The sequence below is a fragment of the Macaca fascicularis genome, chromosome 14 (genome assembly GCF_037993035.2).
Source record: "Macaca fascicularis isolate 582-1 chromosome 14, T2T-MFA8v1.1".
Taxonomy (NCBI): domain Eukaryota; kingdom Metazoa; phylum Chordata; class Mammalia; order Primates; family Cercopithecidae; genus Macaca; species Macaca fascicularis.
The window spans coordinates 74,789,695-74,811,978 of NC_088388.1; the positions used below are offsets into that span (position 1 = coordinate 74,789,695).

At 37.1% G+C, this 22,284-nt stretch overlaps 1 protein-coding gene across 9 annotated transcripts in view; it reads left to right on the forward strand.

The window, feature by feature from the left end:
• The window catches only part of UVRAG (UV radiation resistance associated), a 331,075-nt gene that overhangs the window by 101,561 nt on the left and 207,230 nt on the right, over positions 1 to 22,284 (forward strand). The gene's annotated exons all lie outside the window — the stretch shown is intronic.

Genomic DNA, 22,284 nt, shown 5'->3' on the forward strand with positions numbered 1-22,284 from the left:
TTGGAAAGCTATTTCCTTTCTCTGGCCAGTGGGAGAGAATATTTGGAAGCCAGTGATCTTAAAACAAACATAAGCTATTTCCTGCTCTTCTGTACCCTACAGAACAACAATCAAAGTTGCAGATGTTAGACTTATCAAAGTCCTAACAACTGCAGCATCACTCGGAAAGCCCTTTAGCAGCCCCAAACGTGGCTTTGAGTTTTGACCTGTTCTTTGTCTTAAAAGAATTGTGTTTGGCAAGCCAAAAAAGCTTTGCATGTACCTAATACTCAGAGGCTTAAAGGCCTCAGCTCTATATTTTCATAATGTCTGGGCTTAATTTTGAAAGATTTTAAAATTTAGCTTTAATTTTAAATGTGATAGATCATCAAGGATATTTTTCCGGGGAGCAAGCCACCAAAATAAATGCAATTCCAAATAAAGTTAACAGTGACACTCAACCTGTGTTCACCCTACTCAGACAGATTGTTCATTGAAATTTGATTTTGACAGGATTTTCTAATGTTTACATGACACGTAATACATTTCAGAACATTAGACATCCTCTATATATGTACTTGAGGAAGAATCCAGAAGGATGCTCAGAGAAATGGTTATTTTAGAAGCATTACAAAATTGGCCTTTCCTTTGTGAAACTTGAATCTTATTACACATGATAATATAGAGTTTGGTCACATGGACTGTGTCCATTAATCTTAAGAAACATGGTTTTGACTAAAGTAACCATATACATTTTCTGAGTTTTGGTTTTTGCTTGAGAGATGCCTACGCCTTGACTGCTTAGGATATGTAGCAGAACACACAGGGTTTAGAAATTAGAGGGTGGAGATAGTGGGAGGTGTCAAAACATAAACGTATTTTAATGCCTCTTCAGTTTGAGACACACGAAGTTTTAAGTATTGAAAAGAAGAAAGTCTAGAAATTGTTTGAAATGTGAGTATGCCACTAATATTTCTTGGTATCAGTTTTCCTTAGTAAAATGAGGTGTAGGTACAATTATTTAAAGATATGTTCTAAATGTGAGATTGTGTGACCTTGTTGGAGAAAACAGTAGAATTAAAAGAAAAATACTAAGTCAGGAAGAAGAGGATTTAGGATAGTGTAGTATCATAGATGCTGAAAGAGAATAGTTTCCAGGAGTAGCGAACACTGTGATAATGTAGGAGAGCAGGAACTGAAGAAAGACTGTTGGATCTTGTGAAGCAGTGTGGTATCATGGAGGATGTTTTGATTAATCCTACCCTGCCGTTATCTTTGATTTATCCTAATTCATTTAACCTCTGATGCTTCTAAAAAGTGGAAGCAGTGATGTTACAAATTTGTGTAATTTACAAGCATTTTCACATTTTTTATCTTATTCTCTTAGAAGTCTTTCACACATCAGGGATGATAGATAGCCCTTGTCTTGATTGTAGAAGCTGAGGCCAAGAGGCATTAAATGTTTTATCTATCTGAGGGCACACAGCAAGTAAGAGCCAGACTGGAGGATGCTTTGAAGGGTTTCTGACAAGCATGTTTTTTAAGATCCTTTTAATAGTCTCACCTTCCTAAACTGGTGGTTACAAGGTACACATGGCATAATGACTGCGGACATTCTTTGGAAAACGCAATGCCCTACATAAATACAAAGTCATCAGGCTAATTTAGTGGTTTCTCAGTTATTGAACATTGATCTTGCAATGATTTGGCTCTTGGGGAGTTTATATCTAGGGTATTTTTCAGACTCTTCAGATGTGTCAGTAATTTGAACTGCCTTATTAACAGTGGTCTCCTCATGCCTATTGTACAATTCATGCCTAGCTAATAACACAGATATACTTTTCCTAAACCAGATCAAGTGTCTATTATCAACCAAATTTACTGAACCCAGTGCCTGTAATCCCAGCACTTTGAGAGGCCAAGGCGGGTGTATTGCCTGAGGTCAGGAGTTTGAGACCAGCCTGGTCGACATGGTGAAACCTCATCTCTACTAAAAATACAAAAATCAACCAGGCATGGTGACACATGCCTGCAGTCCCAGCTGCTTGGGAGGCTGAGGCAGGAGATTAGCCTGAACCCGGGAGGCGGAGGTTGCAGTGAGCCAAGATTGTGCCACTGCACTCCAGCCTGGGTGACAGAGTAAGACTCCATCACAGAGGGGAGAAAAAAAAAAAAAAAAAAGCTCCTTCAGATGGATGGGTTATACTGTTTTATAGGAAAACAATGACCTGAGACCTTAATCAGATACTTTGACCTATGGTTAAGAATTTAGGCTAATTTCAGTGTTGCCAAAGATTAGCATTTCTTTCCAAATTTACATTTAATGTGGGATAGTAATTAAACTATTCCTTCTTAACTCTTGGAAATCTCTGGATTAAGGGTTTGTTTTCAGGTAAAAGTAGATATTTAATTAGGAGCCAGTTTACTCATTGTTATATTTGATATTTTAGGGTGTTCACCACAAGGTGTCAATGTTATTCCTTAACTGGCATTTGAAATTTTATTTATTTTACAATTTTGGGGTGAGAAAAGTGGGGGACTAAAATGGAGTATAAAGCAACGTTGTAAATGATAAATAAGCATTCATTTTTTGAGTTAACTAAAAAAATCTTACTATGATTCCTTCTAGGTTAAAGAATACAGGCTTAGTAGATAGCTTTCTAATAGGCTTACTAGGTAGCTTTCTCCTTTTGTTTCTGTTTTTTTTTTTAACCCTATTGATAGGGAATTACTGAAAGATTATAAAGAGAGGAGGAGTAAATGACATAGTCAGGCTTGCAATTTAGAATTCTAACCATGGTGTCAGTGTGGAATAGACCTGAGGGATGAGCCTGGAAGCAATGGTTCCTGTCTAATCTTACCTGTTCTCTGACTGAGAGATTATTTTTACTGTTAAAAAAACTCATTTTTTGGTTGTTTTTTCTTTTATACTTTTTCAAAGAGGTAACTCTGTTATAGTAAGAAAAGTAGTAATTCTGGGTTTTTTTTCTAGTATAGTTTTTATTGTTTTTTTCCCCTTCTCCTTTAGAAATATCCTGCTTTTGCCAGTTTAATAAGTGGAAGTATGGTGGAAAAATAAAGGGCTTTGGTCCTTCACCTAAATTCCAGTCCTAAAACTGCCATGTGTAGATAGACTGGATGCAAGACTTTGCGTCAACTTTTTGTATACCTTAGTCTGCTTTTGTAAAATGGGGCTACTATTTGTCTCTTCTATTAGGAATATTGTTAGAATTAAATAAGGTAAAATATTTGAAAGATCTTAGGACAGTTACTGGCATATAGTAGACGTTCAATAAATGTTAGTTTTCTTCTTCCTCTTTACTTACCCTGTCTTGGAATTGGCTTTCTCCTTTAAGCCAGTATTCCTTTTCCTTGTTACCACTAGCTTTTCCACCTTTCAGCGTAATTTCCCTTTCTCTCCCTACCATTCTGGTGTTTTCCATATCTGCTTTTATAACTGCATGATGGATTCTTTTTGCTCACTGCCCAGAAAAGTCAATGCATTGAGAACAGGTTTTACAGCAAAGAAAGAGTTTGATTATCACAGGACCAGCCAAGTGGAAGGATGGGAGATAATTCTCAGATCTGCTTCCTCAGAATTCACAGGCTACAGTGTTTCAAGGATACTTTGGTAGGCAGGGGTCTAGGAAATGGGGAATCCTGATTAGTTGGGTTGGGGCTAAAATCATAGGGGGTCTAAGCTGTCTTCTTGTGCCACGTTAGTTCCTGTGTGGGGGTCATAAGACCAATTGAGCCAGTTTCTTGATATGGGCTACCTATTTGACACCAGCTGGTCCATCAGAATTCAGAGTCTGAAAAATACCTCAAGCACCAGTCTTAGGTTTTATGATAGTGATGTTATCTATGGGAGCAATTGGGAAGGCTACAAACCTTGTGACCTCTGGGTACATGACTTCTGAACCATAATTTTACAAAGGTGGTTTCAGTCGCTGAGTCATAAGGAGGAGGTTACTTTCGGGAAGGGACTGTTTTCATCTTTATTTTAAAGTTAAACTATAAATTAATTCCTCCCATAGTTAGCTTGGCCTATGCCCAGGAATGTACAAAGACAGTTTGTGAGGCTAGAAGCAAGATGGAGTCAGCTACTCCATGTTCATTGATTTCTGTCACTCGTAATTTTTGCAAAGGTGGTTTTACTTTCAAACTTGCTTTTATTAATTCTAAACAGTCATAATAAAATATATTTAACATGTGTATGTCTTTTCTCCTTAATGACATTGAAATCTTCTTGAAGGAAAGGATTATTTCTTTTGGCTGTATTTCTCCTCTCCATCTACCTTACCAACACTTCTTGGTTAATTGTTGGAGTTCCTTTGGCTTGTGAGCTTACTAGGGCTCTTCTGTATTACTCTGTTTCCCTAGGTACTCTCTTGTGTTACTAAAGCTACAACTAACACATCTACATGTTAATACCTCTTCATTCTGTATCTCTAGCTCTACCTCTCTTTTGGATTTCCAGTCAGCATTTTCCAGCAACCAAGGATATTTGTACTTTTTTGTCCTTGAGGAACCTCAACCTCGAAGTTGTCTGGAGCCACACTCATCAGTTTAATACTCCTCTTCCTTTTCTTTTCCCTGGTTTGTCTCGTGGTATTATCATCATCCTAGTCTCCCAAGCTAGTAATCTTAGTCATTTTTGGTTTCGCTAATTTTTCTTCCCTTAGTGATAGATATTGTTGATGATAAACCATATTGATTCTTTGGTGAGATGTCTCATCTGTCGATCCTTCTTTGTTTTTAATCTGTATTTTACTAGACTGTTTCCTGATCTCCTAGATGAAGAAATTAAGGCACAAAGTAGTTAAGTAACTTCACCAAGGTCACACAAACTAGTGTTAGAACCTGTATTCAAACCCAGGCAGTCTAGCTCCAGAGGCTATCATGTAAACCAGCATATCTTAAATCCTTACAGTCTTTTACACTGCTGCTAGAGTGATCTTTTAGAAGATACATGGGCCGGGCATGGTGGTTCCATGCCTGTAATCCCAGCACTTTGGGAGGCCAAGACAGACGGATCACGAGGTCAGGAGATCGAGACCATCCTGGCTAACACAGTGAAACCCCGTCTCTACTAAAAATACGAAAAAAAAAAATAGCTGAGCGTGGTGGCGGGCACCTGTAGTCCCAGCTCCTTGGGAGGCTGAGGCAGGAGAATGGCGTGAACTCAGGAGGTAGAGCTTTCAGTGAGCCGAGATCGCGCCACTGCACTCCAGCCTGGGCGACAGAGCCAGACTCGGTCTCAAAAATAAATAAATAAATAAATAAATAAATAAATAAATAAAGATACATGAATTTTCTTACTCGCTGGGCTTAGAAAGCTTTGATAGATTATATACAGGATAAGGTTCACACTTCTTAATGTGGTATTCAAGGGACATTTTGCAATACATGCCCTTAGGGACCATGGTCTTTATTTCAAAGTCCTCCCACTCCCTACTTGTATAATCAATAACTATCATTTATGGAGTGCTTACTGTGTTATAATTAGTTCTTCATTGTCTGATTTTCCCTCCATTCCTATCCACACCCCCAAACTGAGATTGCCTTTAGGCAAGAATCCTTGTTTTATTAGTCTTTGTATTAGCCCTATGGCAGTGTGTATCATATATATGTTAAGCAGATAATAAATGCCATTTCTGTTGATCAAATTGAACTATTGTTCAGGTTACTAGAGGACTAAAGTTTTGTTTTTTCTAATGGTTTCCATCTGGTAAAATGAGAGTTGCAAAACATTTCTAGGCTAATATTTAAAAGGTGTTGAAAATGCAATCAGGTCTGTGAGCCTTCAGCTGCTTCTTTCTTTCAGCCCCTGCTCTCCACACAGTATCTGGTGAGATTTTCAGGATTTCGTGACTTTTAATCCAACTCTTTCAATGAGTGTTTTGGGAAGACCTTTTTGTGGCTCTCTGGAAGCAAATTCTGCTTCTCCCACTTTGCTAGAAAGTACTTTCAACTATAAAATTCCAATTTTAACAGGAAAATGCTCACAACCAATAAATTATCAATAGCATAGTGTTTAGAGATGGGATGAGAAGTATAAGGTATAGGCATGGGCAAGGACTTCATGTCTAAAACACCAAAAGCAACGGCAACAAAAGCCAAAATTGACAGATGGGATCTAATTAAATTAAAGAGCTTCTGCACAGCAAAAGAAACTACCATCAGAGTGAACAGGCAACCTACAGAATGGGAGAAAATTTTTGCAATCTATTCATCAGACAAAGGGCTAATATCCAGAACCTACAAATAACTTAAACAGATTTACAAGAAAAAAACAAACAACCCCATCAAAAAGTGGGCAAAGGATATGAACAGACATTTCTCAAAAGAAGACATTCATACAGCCAACAGACACATGAAAAAATGCTCATCATCACTGGCCATCAGAGAAATGCAAATCAAAACCACAATGAGATACCATCTCACACCAGTTAGAATGGCAATCATTAAAAAGTCAGGAAACAACAGGTGCTGGAGAGGCTGTGGAGAAATAGGAACACTTTTACACTGTTGGTGGGATTGTAAACTAGTTCAACCATTATGGAAAACAGTATGGCGATTCCTCAAGGATCTAGAACTAGATGTACCATATGACCCAGCCATCCCATTACTGGGTATATACCCAAAGGATTATAAATCATGCTGCTATAAAGACACATGCACACGTATGTTTATTGCGGCACTATTCACAATAGCAAAGACTTGGAATCAACCCAAATGTCCATCAGTGACAGACTGGATTAAGAAAATGTGGCACATATACACCATGGAATACTATGCAGCCATCAAAAAGGATGAGTTTGTGTCCTTTGTAGGGACATGGATGCAGCTGGAAACCATCATTCTCAGCAAACTATCCCAAGAACAGAAAACCAAACACCGCATGTTCTCACTCATAGGTGGGAACTGAACAATGAGATCACTTGGACTCGGGAAGGGGAACATCACACCCCAGGGCCTATCATGGGGAGAGGGGAGGGGGGAGGGATTGCATTGGGAGTTACAACTGATGTAAATGACGAGTTGATGGGTGCTGACAAGTTGATGGGTGCAGCACAGCAACATGGCACAGTATACATATGTAACAAACCTGCGCGTTATGTACATGTACCCTAGAACTTAAAGTATAATAATAATAATAAAAGAAAAATAAATAAATAAATAAATAGTATGCAAAAAATAAAAAAGAATTATAAGGTATAACTTTGTTTATTATCTTTAAATTATGGATGTGATAACCAACTGTTAGGCTCCGGGAAGAGTTTTTTTTTTTTCCTCCCTGCCTAATGGACTCTAAGTGGTAATTGCAGTTAGACAGAATACAGCTAAGAACCCAACTGTAAGCAGACTTTACAGAGTTTATGTACTAAAACTCGTGTACTTTCTTTTCATAGTAGAGACTAGGCTCTTACCCGGTTTCTGTATGCTTATTTTAAGTAAGTTAGGGGAGGAATTAAGAGGATTACCGTTAAAATAGACACACTGACAGCAAGAAGCGAAAGTTGATAGTTTGCTCTGTTTGTGGTATACTCTTTGATTCTGGAATATAGCTGAGTGATAAATCATATTAGCTACTGTCCTACCTTTGTAGTCACTGTGTTTGGATTCTTAAACAGCCCTGTCTCACTACTTCATGTAAAAAGAGAGAGAGGGAGAAACAGTTCAATTGTAAGGAGGGGCCGACTAAAGAAAAAAACATAGCTAGCCAACTCCTGTGTGTGTGCTTGGCCCAAGCACATCTCTATATTGCATTTTATAACTCAGGTTACTCACGAGAATTATGAGTGCGCTGTCTTAGTTTTTAATAATGCCGTCTCCATTTAACAGATGAGGAAGCAGGCTTTGAATGATGAGAAGATTTGCCTGGGCCACAGGCTGGTTAAGTGTGGAAGCAGGTCTGAAGAAAGGTCTGCCAGGCTCCAGTGCACTTGCTGTTTTCCACTATGCCATATTGGTGTTAAATCATCAGTAAAATAGAAAACTGTAATTATGAGAGCCTTCATAAGAAAGCAGGCACATAGAAGATTTAGGAAGGTTTTCAATCAAAATTAAAAATAAAATGATTTTGGTGTTCTTTTTTTTTTTTTTTTGGAGACGAAGTCTCGCTCTGTTGCCCAGCCTGGAGTGCAATGGCGTGATTTCGGCTCGCTGCAACCTCTGCCTCTCCAGTTCAAATGATTCTCCTGCCTCAGCCTCCCGAGTAGCTGGGACTACAGGCATGTGCCACCATGCCTGGCTACTTTTTTGTATTTTTAGTAGAGATGGGGTTTCACCATGTCAGCCAGGATGGTTTCGATCTCCTGACCTCGTGATCTGCCTGCATTGGCCTCCCAAAGTGCTGGGATTACAGGTGTGAGCCACCGCGCCCGGCTAATTTTGGTATTTAATGTAAGTTTTGGTGGAGCAAACTTTATATTTATGTGTAGCAGCACATTTTATTCATCTTTATTCATCTGTCTCTACATATAATACAAATATATGTATGTATATATACATACATATAAAGACACACATATACACACACAGTTTTACAAAAGTAGGATTTAAGCAAAATATGGGAGTAATTATAGGATGAAGTCTTCTCCTTCCCCTTTCCTTATACTTTTTGGCTTATCTTCTTCTTTAAGCCCTTCTCCCCCATTGCGCTGCCAGAAAACCACCCAAACACAGAACACATGTCCACATGACCCCTAGTCACCCTTCACCCATGTTAACAATCTGATGTGTATCCATCTGTGTTTTTTCCCATACTCTATGTATGTCATAGATATGATTTATAGATACATGTATATATGTTTTCTGTATATTTATGGTTTGTGTATATGGTTTGAATTAATTTATAAAATTAAAATTGTTTTATAAAATTGGAGTTGATACACATACTTGGGTTTCTTGTTCAATATTCTATGCATACATTCCTCTAATTCATTTTTTTAATGGCTTAATAATAGTCCATGGTGAGGCTATATCATATTTATTCAGCCACTACTGTACTGATAGGCATTTCGTATAATATTTACTCTGGCTCCGGTTTTTAATGCTTGTTTGTTTTGACAGTATGCACATTACTGAAGAAAATATTTATATACATCTATAACCTTGTTTTTATGATGATTTTGTTTCCATGGATTACATTCCCAGCAGTGGGATTTCTGAGTCAAAGTATTGTTTCAATTGTCAGAGATAATCAGGTTGTTTTCCCAAAGGGCACAAAATAAATGGCATTACTCCTTACTCCGATTCCGTGCTGGAAATGGCCATCATCAATTTTTATGATTTTTACTAATTTGATGAGTGTAAATGACACCTCAGTATTACTTCAATTTTTGTCAGCCCGGTGCAAGTACTTCATTTGAGCTACAGGTGAAATTTAACATGTTTTCTTAAGCTTATTAGCTATTTATGGTATTATTCTGTGAATTTGCCTATTCATTTACTTTATCTAATTTGTAAAAATTGAATTGCTTGCATTTTTCTCGTAAGTTTCTAAGAGTACTTGGTATTTTTTCCCAAATCTGATAATTACATCTTGACTTATGATACCTTATACAAAAAGTTCATATTTGTTGTATTGTGTAATTCTGTTTTTTGTTTTATATTTTCTGGGCACTCTTGAGTTGAAGATGACTCTCCTATACCTTGCTTCTATAGATACTTTCTGCTAACTTTCAGATCTATATTATTTTACTTTTTAAATTAAATATTTAGTACAAATTGCAATTTATTCTTTTTTTTCTTTTAATCCAACCATCTGCACACTGATATCTAGTATAGATAGTCCATATCTTGTAAGGTAGAAATGATTTCTTCACAGATGAGTTCAGTGTGCCAGCAGCTTTCTTTTCTCACTGAATTTAAATAATGCTTTTGTAATATATTAAAAGTGCATATATATTGGGATCTATTTCTGGATTCACTCTTTTTTTGTTTATCTTATCTTTTTGTGTGTTTTGTAACTTTCAGATTGATTTAACTACAGGGGATTTTTTTGGTGTGGTCTAATATCAAGTAAGGCACGTCCTCTTGCTACTCTTCTTTTTGATACTATTTTTGGCTATTCTCAGAACTTTATTCTTTTATGTGAACTTTAACTTATTTTATCCAACTTTAAAAGACTGGTCTTATTGGAATTTTAATCAAAATTTTTATATCAGTTGAAGTTTTACAATTATTTTGGGAAAGCTGTCATTTTATATTAGTATTCCCATCCAAAAACATGGTGTCTTTTCATTTGTTTATATTTTATTTTATTTCTTCAACAAGATTGTAGTTCTCTTTATACGGTCATTTGCCTTTCTGTTACATTTGTTCTTAAGTATGTTATAGTTTTTACAGTATTTTGTATAAAATAGGTGTTCCATTCCATTCTTGTGTGCTTATTGCTATTATAAGGAAAAGCTATAATTCTAGGAAAATCTTATTTATATTTAGTAATATATCTAATTGTTTTTATTGCAATTTTTTTTTAAAGGAAAGTTCTCCTTTTTTGGCATACACATTATCATCAGTAAAAGGATAGGCTTTTCTTCTCTAATGTTTATACAGATTTTCTAGTCTTACTGCATTTGCTAAACCTTCTAGAACTTTCAAAATAATGTTGAAAAGTCATGGACATTGTTACCATCCCAGTTCCTTGTTCTAATTGAAAAAGTTTAGTAGTTTGCTGTTGAGAGTATTTTCTGTTAATTTTGAAAAATATTGGCCGGGCTGGTGGCTCATGCCTATAATCCCAGCACTTTGGAAGGCCTAGGTAGGTGGATCACCCGAGGTCAGGAGTTCAAGACCAGCTTGGCCAACATGGCGAAACCCCGTCTCTACTAAAAATACAAAAATTAGCTGGGCGTGGTGGCAGGTGCCTGTAATTCCTGAGGCAGGAGAATCACTTGAACCCAGGCGGCGGAGGTTGTGGTGAGCTGAGATTGCGCCACTGCACCCCAGTCAGGGCGACAAGAGCGAGACTGCATCTGAAAGAAAAAAAAAAAAGAAAAACGAATATATATATATATATGTATGTATATACATACATGTGTGTATATACACACACATAAAAAAATATATAAAAAATATATATACACATATATATATGTCTGTGTGTGTGTATATATATATTTTACATATATATATGTTTTTCTTTTTTTTTGAGACGGAGTTTTGCTCTTGTTGCCCGTGCTGGAGTACAATGGCTCAATCTCGACTCACCGCAACCTCCGTCTCAAAAAGGAAAATACTTTAAATAATTCTTTTTATTCACTTAATGCTTTTGTTAGGAATTGTTGCTGAATTTTTTGAAATGCCTTTCCACATTTATTAATATTATATTTTTTCTTCCTTTATCATTGTAATAAGGTATGTGGATTTCCCAGTGTTGTATTACTGACTAGTTACAGGTTATTCTTTTGATCATTACTTATAAGCAAGATTAGTTTTTAGCAGTTGTTGTGTTGTTGTTAAGGGGGGGAGGGTGTAAATTACTGTCTCTCCCAAGATGTTAAAATTGAATTGTGAAGCTTTCTATCTTATGCTATGCCCTAATCTGTAAAATGATGATAATAGCATCTGTCTCTGGATTATTGGGAAGATTAAAGGTATTAATGTGAACTATTTAGTACAGTGCCTGAATTGTATGTGTCAGCTATCATTATCATCATTACCATCTGAAACAGATTAAATCATTTCAAAAATTTTTAGTTCTTTGAAGGTTTGTTAGGACTTAGCTAGTAAATCATCCAGTTCAGGTGCATTTTATAAGGGTAAATCTTCTTTCAATCCCTTTAGTGCTCATTGCCCTGTCCATTTTTTCCTGCTTCTCCTTGGTTTATTTTTGGCAATTTGTTTTTTGGTAGGAAGCCATCTATTTCCTTTAGATTTCCAACATTATTGCTGAAATAATGCACAAGTTTTATTTTATAATTCTTTTAATCATTTCAATAATTTACAGCAGATTTTCTAATTAAGACCAGAAACTACTCTAATGTTTTAGTTAGAAATGTTGTTACATTATGAACTCTTCTTGGACAGGATGCTTTCTGATGTTGAAATTGTAATAACTTTTTTCATGAAAACTAAAAGAAAATATTTCAGATACTTTTGCCTTAAAAGTGTTTCTCAGAATGAGAATGGAGAATATGGACTATATACGTTTAGGGAATTTGTATCTCTAGTTTACAATGTTGTTCCTAGCGTATAGCACCAAGCTGGCTCAGAGTGAATGCTCAGCAAATATTTGTTAAATGAATGAATGAAGACATGGGTGAAATATCCTGTTGGATAATAACTGAACCAGGTAGATTTTTTGAGGAATTTTTAAAATGGTAGATTTTTAATTACCTTTCCAAAGATGATTAGTACTAACCTCGGATATATTTTGCCACAGTTATAGTATATTTTATATATAAAATAACTTAATATTTCAGTTTGAATATAGTGCATGCTAATGAAAAACTCATGTTGAAAGCGTTGTTTTTAAATTAACTGCAGTTTACTAAATGAGTAAACCAGTAGTCAGGACTTACTGATAGATCTCATAGTCTTTAACTAGGACCTCTTATAGGCAATTCATGTTACTAAGTTCATTTTCTATAGTTTACTGAATGTTCAATACAGAATGGAAATGTAATGGGTAAGTTAAATGAGCCCTCCCCAAAACAGTGTTCAGAACTCTTGGCTTAGAGCAAAAGTCGGTTTTCAAATGTTGAAAAGGTGAATGAAGAATAAAATAGGAAGAATAAAATCAGCATAGAGAAGTAAAGCGTTCTTTGAGGGCAGTTAAGTATATGTAGTCTTCTGCCCAAGAGATGTTCTCTGTCTCTGCCTCTGTCCTTTAATTTTGGCTTGAATTCACAGGGTTACTGTACTAAGACTGCTTTGTTTAAGATGTCATTGCGAATTAAGGCTTCACTGTCACATCTGTCATAGCTGCCTTGTAACTTCTACATTCCCACTGGTGCCAGGCATGTTCCAAGGCAGCATTCCAAGGTTTAGTGATTTCACCCTGATGTCTCCGCCAATAAAAATAACCAGTTACCATTAAACACCTACCCCACCCATAACTTGATTTTTACGTGCCATTTTATTACGAAAACTTATTGACGATTTTAGGAGAATTAATACATTAAGTTTATCCGGATATCAGCTGGCCCTTGGTGTAACTTTTGTTCTAAAAGTGGATGTTTCACCTTGGAAGAGAATCTGAGACTCAGCATGGTTATCTGTTGAGAGTGGACTTTGTAATAACCTTATTCCTACAGTAGATTCTTTATGACTGGAAATACTCTGTTAAAATGAGAAGCCAGATTATTACCTTAGGGATTTATATTCTAGTAGGACAGATTAACAGATACAGCAAGCAAAGGGTCTTTCATTCGTTGAGAAATTAATAATAATTTCTAAATATGTTGTGTTCTAAGAATAAGTCAGAATCCCTTCCTTTTCTACAAAGGGCCTAAACAGGGGGTGGAGAAGGAAAATAAGATTTGAGTATTAAAATTTTTCACTTAAATACATTAATGCTATTAAGTGAAATAGCATTTCAGTTAAATGCTAAAAATTAGCATACATCTTTTTATTGTGTTCACAATAGCCACACTGCTGTTACAGTTCCATTTCACTGGTAAGCAGACTGAAGCTTGCAGAAGTTGAGTAGTGTGGCTCCCAGGTGTTCAGCTAGTAAGTCATGCAGAGTCCAAGTCAGGTTAGTAGTAAAGGCCTTTCCATTATACTTCTCCATCTTGTGTGGAGGAATTCTCCTTGACATTCTTTTCTCTTGTTGAGACTAACTTATAGCACCCTTAGTCTTCCCAGTAAAATTTTTTTTTGATGATGCACCAACATAAAATGAGTCAAATTTCTTAGAGTCTTGTGGCACCCACACAATGGAGAGTTTCCTAATAGGCTTTTCTGGAGCCCTCCAGAGTGTGCTTAATATACTCCTTACCACGTGCCTCCCCATGGAGCAGGTCTTAATGGTTTACTATTGAGGAGTGTCTCTGACTCTATGGCCACATAGGTCTTTTTACTTCTTTTCCCCCAATATGTTAAGTGTGAAGTGATTGGACCCAGTGATTCTTAGTTGGCATCCCGGACTGTTCTTAGGCTTCTATTCCTTAAATTCAGACTCTGCAAGAAGTAAACTAATGTCATAGAGGAAAATGACCTTTCCACAGTAGCACTGATTTTTCTGTCCCCGAGATTCTTTTATTCTAATGACAGAGTTACATTTGAACATGGGAGGAAAACTGACTTTAAACAGTTTATGGGGAGAACATCTGGAGATTTAAACTTATGAAAAATGCAGTGTAAGCCAAGAAATTGACTCAGCAGCATTAAAAAAGGAGCTAAGATGATCTTATATTACATTAATTAAAATATATTGTCCAGATCAAGAGAAGTAATAGTCTTCCTGGACTTTGTGTTCATTAGATCATATTTGGAATATTCTGTTTAATTTGAGTCCCAGTTTACTTTGATGGGAAAGAGCCAGGGGAGATGGCCAGGAAGATGAATGATTTTAAAGCAGTCATGTAAAGACTAGTTGGGAATAGAGGATATTTAGAGGATATAAATATCCTGGAGAAGAGAGGACTTTGGGGATATAGTTGCTGTCTTTAAACAGTTATGTAGTTAATTTGGCAAACAATTTTAGGGTAATAAGAGTAAAAGATACATTTATTGGATATGTACTATCTGCCAGGTAAGTTTTTTACATGCTTTATTTCATTTAATCCTTAAAGCAAGTGTATGGATTGCTGCTAGTCATTGTTATCACTGTTTTACTCATGAGATCCAGAAAGGGGAATTGAGTTGCCTAAGGTTGCATTATGGCGAAGGCATTTTTTGTTTTTTTGAGATGAAGTCTCGCTCTGTCGCCCAGGCTGGAGTGCAGTGGCACAATCTCGACTCACTGAAACCTCTGCCTCCCAGGTTCAGGCAATTCTCCTGCCTCAGCTAGTAGCTGAGGCTGCAGGCGTGTGCCACCACGCCTGTCTTATTTTTGTATTTTTAGTAAAGCTGGGGTTTCGCTGTGTTGGCTAGGCTGCTCTCTTAACTTCTGACCTGGTAATTCGTCTGCCTCGGCCTCCCAAAGTCCTGGAATTACAGGTGTGAGCCACCGCACCTGGCCAGGGGTGTAATTTGGAAGAGAAAAAGTATATAGGTTGTTGTTATTCCTGAGAGTAGAATACAATGATAGCTACTTTTATTGAGTGTTTGTTATGTTCTAGGCTCTTGTTATATCCTGAAAAAGAAAGAAAAATTCCTATCTTTATGGAGTGTACATTTTAATAGGAAATTCAGAAGTAAGTAAATTAATTAGTTATAAATTTGTTGCTAGTGGTAAGTGCTATAAAGGAAAATAAAGTAGGAGGAGGATAATAGAGGTTGGTAGATACTGAGGATGATAGATGATCAGGGAAGACCTCACCGAGAAGAAAATATTTGAACAAAGACTTGAAAAAATTAGACAACAAGGTTGGATGGGCACTTGGAGAAAGAACATTCCAGAGAGAAGAGACAGCAGGTAAGAATGAGTTTGGCTTGTTGCAAGAATAGCTAGGTAGGCAGTCTAGTTTGGGCATAGTGAGCAAAGTTGGCAAGGCCAGATTGTGTGGAGTTTTATTTTTTTTCCAAACATGATAAGAAGTTGTTGGAGGGCTTTGAGCAAGGGAGTGATGTGATCTGATTTCTAGTTTTTTAAAAAATGCCTCTGATTAGCCCAGGCATGGTGGCACATGCCTGTAGTCCCAGCTGCTTGGGAGGATGAGGCTGGAGGATCCCTTGAGCCCAGGAATTTGAGGCTGTAGTGAGGTCTCATCGTGCCACTACACTCTTAGTCTGGCCAATACAGCTGAGACCCCATCTCTAAAAAGAAAAAAAAAAAATGCCTCTGGTGTGGAGAATAGACTGGGCTTCGGGGTCAGCCCACCACAGCAGTGATCCAGCAATCAGAAAACTGCTGCTGGTGAAATAGCCATCCCACACTTACCAGACACCTAAATAAGGAAACTGTCTACTGCAAAACCTCACTCCTGAGGGAGCTTGTCACTGCTGCAGGGAGAATGGCCTCTATCCCTTCTACCTTCCAGATTTCACTCGAGGCATTCCAGCATTTAAGAAGATGATGATAGAACAGAGAAGGACAGCTAATGAGGTTGGGGAAAATCTAGGACAAAGAGGTGTCCCAGAGGTCAAAATAAATTAAATATTTCTAAGAGAGTGATTAATTGAATCAAATATTGATGGCTGGGGCATGGTGGCTCACTCCTGTAACCCCAGCACTTTGGGAGGCTGAACGGGGAGGATCGCTTGAGCCTGGGAGTTTGAGACCAGCCTAGGCAACATAGTGAGACCCTGCCTCAGAAAAAAAAAAAAGGTTGCTGATTGGTTGAGTAATGTGAGGGTTAAGAATTGAAAGCTGGGCCGGGCACAGTGGCTCATGCCTGTAATCCCAGCACTTTGGGAGGCTGAGGTGGGCGGATCATGAGGTCAGGAGATCAAGATCATCCTGGCTAACATGGTGAAACCCCGTCTCCACTAAAAATACAAAAAAAAATTAGCTGGGCATGGTGGTGGGCGCCTGTATTCCCAGCTACTCGGGAGGCTGAGGCAGGAGAATGGCATGAACCCGGGAGGTGGAGCTTGCAGTGAGCTGAGATCGCGCCACTGCACTCCAGCCTGTGCGATAGAGGGAGACTCCGTCTCACAAAAAAAAAAAAAAAAAAAAAAAAAAAAAAGAATTGAAAGCTGAATTTAGCAACTTGGAGCTCACTGGTGACATATATAAGAAGAGTTTTGATGTGGTGGAAGTGGTACAAAGAAGAATGGAAGTGTTTTCCAACATTTTAAATGATTGAACAATTATAATTTTGTGATTGTGAGAATGTGTATAAAAACAGTAACAATGAAGAATTTTACCGTATAGTATCCGTATGAATCATGGAGATTGCTATGTGATAAACTTTGCAGTTGAGAATTTTATGATAAATTAGGTGCAGAGTTTAGTGATCCAGTAATCAAGAAAAGGAATGCTCATTAACTATTTGAACTAAAATGTCATTAGTGACTAATCTTTATTGAGAATCTGTTGTTAGTAGACCTTGTGTTACTCTGTCAGTCATCCCCCTCCATTCTGTCAGTTTGAATGGGGAGCTATGCACAGAATAAGCAGTAGCAGAATGAAAATCAGAGAGTTGTTTTATGAGTAGGTGCCCAAGGGAAGGGTGCAGTTGCTGAAACCTCCTACATTACCCCTAAATCTAAATCTTGGTCTCAGCATGCTCAGTCATATTTTTATTTTGGGGTGTATGTTGGTGAGGGAGAGAAATGAAGCCCCTTGTCATCTTCTATTGTAAAATTTTACATGGTGATATAATCCTGTGTTTAATTATTCTGTATCCCTCAATAGATTTGTGGGGGACAGGGACTCTAGTTTATCTTGCTCACAGTAACAACCACTGGTCCTTAGCTTGTTCCCTGTCATGGGATGGGTGTTAAATTTATAAGGAATAATTGAGAGTTTATCAGGCAGTATAAGGAACAGAAGATAACACGTGGATACCAGCCTGTGGAAAGGTGGGGAATGTTTGCCTGACATGTTAAATACATTCTTAGAGATGTAGATCGCATTCCTCTGCTCTAGGAAGCATTGTTGGATCTCACTTCATTCCTGTACCAATATTGCACATAGAAAGTATTCTGTGCCCTGGATCCTTTGCTTTATTAACCTTACATTATCATATAGATACCTCCTTATCTCCTCAATACTAGTCACAACTTTTTTTGATTGCCTGTCATTTGCAAATATTGTGCTAGGTGTTGTATATATTTTATTATTCTATTTAATTCTTTCAGCAACTGGGAACATTAGGCAAATGAATAAATTGAGGCTCAGGAAAGTTTAATAACTTATCTAAGATTGTACATTGCTTTCTTAGCACCTTCCAAAAGGTTGAGGCCTCTTCTGTTCCATGGTGTTTTTTTAACAGGGTACATACTTCAGTAGAATTTTTATGCTTAATGAAAGTCTTCTATACTTTTTTAAAGATCTTACCACAATTCCGTTCTTTTTTGTTGATTATTTGATCAAAGGGCCATGTAATTCTAACACTTCTTGAAACATTGGAGCTGAACAGTAAGACTGGTGAAATAGCTGACTTTAAATATTGCGTTTTCAAGGCTAAAAATGAGTGTCTAACTTACTGATTCATTGTATGATAAACTAATATTATAGAACTGTTTTTATATAGAGCAGACAGAAAAAGTTTTATAATTGCTCTGAGAAAAAAATATACTTATTCAAAATGTGCTAAGCATTCCAGTTTTGATGCTTCAACATGGAGCTGTCCCCTGTAGCCTTGGAGACCATAACTTCACAGTGCTTGTTTTTAAAGTAAGGTTTTCTTTTGAATGTAAGCAGATTTTGATGGCAGAAAGAAGTTCTCGTGTGGAATTATTCTGTGGAGCCATTTGAATAAACTTGAAACATTGTTTATGCATAAATAAATTCACCACTCTGAAAAGTGTTCTGACAAGGCACGGCATGTGTTGGCGTCTGCAAGTCAGCCTGTACTGAGTTTTCACTACCCACAAGAAGTGGTGAAAACTACCTCCGGTATAAAATAAATGGAAAAGGTGAAGTGTTGGGATTTCTTCCCCTCTCTTCTCCTCTCCTCTCCTCTCCTCTCCCCTCCCCTCCCCTCCCCTCCCCTCTCCTCTCCTTTCCTTTTGTTTCCTTTCCTTTCCTTTCCTCTTTCCTTTCCTTTCCTTTCCTCTTTCCTCTCCTTTCCTTTCCTCTTTCCTCTCCTTTCCTTTCCTCTTTCCTCTCCTTTCCTTTCCTCTCCTTTCCTTTTTCCTTTCCTTTCCCTTTTCCTTTCCTTTCCTTTCCTTTACCCTTCTTTCCTTCCTTCTTCCTTCCTTCCCTCCCTCCCTCCCTCCCTCCCTCCCTCCCTCCCTCCCTCCTTCTTTCTTTCTTTCTTTCTTTCTTTCTTTCTTTCTTTCTTTCTTTCTTTCTTTCTTTCTTTCTTTCTTTCTTTCTTTCTTTCTTTCTTTTCTTTCTCTCTCTCTCTCTCTCTCTCTTTCTTTCTTTCTTTCTTTCTTTCTTTCTTCTTTCTCCTTCCTTCCTTCCTTCCTTCCTTCCTTCCTTCCTTCCTTCCTTCCTTCCTTCCTTCCTTCCTTCCTTCCTTCTCTCTCTCTCTCTCTGTCTTTCTTTCTTTCTTTCTTTCTTTCTTTCTTTCTTTCTTTCTTTCTTTCTTTCTTTCTTTCTTTCTTTCTTTCTTTCTTTCTTTCTTTCTTTCTTTCTTTCTTTCTTTCTTTCTTTCTTTCTTTCTTTCTCCTTTTAACCTTTCCTGGGAATTCATCAAAAGTTTGTTTTCAAAATTAATTTTTTGGTGAGACATAGTTAGTGTGACAGAACTATAAATGTGGATGTTCATTTTATGTTTTGGGGGAGTTGTTTCTCCTTTTCCTTTTTTCAATGCTGTTTTCCAAATAATTTGTATGATCATTTTTTTTTCCACTATGGCCATCATTCATGTGTTGTTTTCATTCAGCAGATACTTATTGCTCTTCTAGTTATTGTACTGTTATGTGCTGGAGATACAAATGTCACATTATGACACCAGCCTTCAGGAGATTTTAGTCTAATGTGTTAGTCATACAACTCATACAACTATGCACACAGACATAGTATGTTAAAGGCTCTGATAGTGTCTCATGCTTGCCTCTTGGGAACACAGGGAAAAGAGACCCCCAGGTAGTCATGGGAAACTTCCTGGAGAAAGTGATACCATCTTTCCTTTTCTCCCCCAAACAAACTTACCCCCCCAATTCCACCTGGCATATTTTTAAAAATTAAAGTGAAATCTGCATACAATTTTTAAAAAATCAAATTCTAAAATGAAAAGTAAAAGTTCTTGTTCAACCCTCCCAACGTTGACCCAGTCACAGTCCTTAGTAATAACCACCTTTCACACTTTCTGTTTTCCCTTATGATGGTTATCATTAAAACGTGAAACAATGTACTTTGTTTCTTTTATCTAATACATAAACGTTAAATGTGATTTGGCTTTGGACAATGAAAGATGAGGAATTTACTACATTTATAATACCTGCCACCTTCTCTCTCTCCCTCTACCTCTGTGTTTTTGTTAGCTGTCTCATTTTTACATTATCAAGTTTAAAAAAACTTTACATGTTGCTTTGTTGTTGTAATCGGCTGCTGTGCTTTATCTATAGGATGACTTTAAAAGCTGAGCCACAGACAAACACCCTTCATAATATTTTCATAGGTAGAAGTAGTGAAATGTCCTCACACCAGAAGAATTTCCCAAGAATCAAGGTCCAGTGGTCCAAAGGATGGTTTGTCTTTCTTTTTTTTTTTCTTTTGTTTCTCATTGGATATGTGAATTCCAACCTTCTCTTTGAATAACATTTAGTATGGTGCTTGAAAATTCAAACAGAATACTGCCTCATTTATTTGGCAATATCAATTTATAACAGCCAAACGGTAATCCAAAGGTTAGAATTAAAAATCCACTAAGCAAATTGGAAAGGAAGAACTCGAATTATCTTTGTTTGCAGATTATATGGTCTTTTTTTTTTTTTTTTTTTTTTTTGAGATGGAGTTTCGCTCTGTCACCAGGCTGGAGTGCAGTGGCACGATCTTGGCTCACTGCAACCTCTGCCTCCTGAGTTCAAGCGATTCTCCTGCCTCAGTCTCCCAAATAACTGGGACTATAGGCATGTGTCACCATACCTAGCTAATTTTTTGTATTTTTAGCAGAGACGGGGTTTCACCATGTTGGCAAGGATGGTCTCAGTCTCTTGAGCTTGTGATCTGCCCGCCTCGGCCTCCCAAAGTGCTGGGATTACAGGTGTGAACCACTGCGCCCAGCCCAGATTATATGATCTTATGTTTGGAAAATCCTCGAGACTCGACCAAAAAACTGTTAGAACTGGCAAATACATTCAGTTAAGTTACGGGATACAAAATGAACATATACCAAAATCAGTTTCTATATGCCAACACGAACAATCTGAAAAAGAAATCAAGAAAGTAATCCCATTCACAATAGCTACAAATAAAATTAAATATCTAGGCATTAACTAAAGACGTGAAAGCTCTGCAATGAAAACTACAAAACATTAATACAAGAAATCGAAGCAGACACAAAAATGGAAAAATATTCCATGTTCATAGATTTAGAAGAATTAGTATTGTTGAAATGTCTGTTCTACCCAAAGCAACCTACAAGTTTAGTGCAATTTCTACCAAAATATCAATGACATTCTTCACAGAAATAGAAAAAAGAAAAACTCCTAAAATTTATATGGAACCACAAAATACCCAGAATAGCCAAAGCTATCCTGAGCAAAAATAAAAAAACTTCAGGAATCACATTACCTGACTTTAAATTGTACTATAGAGCTGTAGTAACCAAAACAGCATGGTACTGGCCTGAAAGCAGACACATAGACCAGTGAAACAGAATGAAGAATGCAGAAATAAATCCATACATCTACAGTTAACTCATTTTTGACAGAGGCGTTAAGAACATACATTGGAGAAAGATCAGTCTCATCAATAAATGATGCTGGGAAAACTAGATATTCAAATGCAGAAGAATGAAACTAGACCGTTGTCTCTTGCCATATAAAAAATTACAATGGATTAAAGACATAAATCTAAGACCTAAAACTATGAAACTCTTAAAAGAAAATATTGGGGAGCTCTTCAGGATATTGGAGTGGGCAACAATTTTCTGAGCAGTACCTCACAAGCACAGGCAACCAAAGCAAAAATGGACAAATGGGATCACATCAAATTAAAAAGCTTCTGCACAGCAAACAATCAATAAAGTGAAGGCACAACCCAGAAAATGGGGGAAAACATTTGCAAACTACCCATCTGACAAGGGATTAATAACCAGAATATATAAGGGGCTCAAACAGCTCTATAGGAATAAAATCTAATAATCTGATTTAAAAATAGCATAAGATCTGCATAGACATTTCTCAAAGGAAGACATATAAATGGCAAACAGGCCTATGAAAAGGTGTTCAACATCACTGATCATCAGAGAAATGCAAATCAAAACTACAATGAGATATTATCTCACCCTAAACTGGCTTTTATCCAAAAGATAGGCAATAACAAATACTGGTGAGGAGGTGGAGAAAAAGGAACCCTTGTACACTGTTAGTGGAAATGTAAATTAGTACAACCACTAAGGAGAATAGTTTGGAGGTTCCTCAAAAGAGCTAAAAACTGTGCTACTGTATGATGTAGCAATC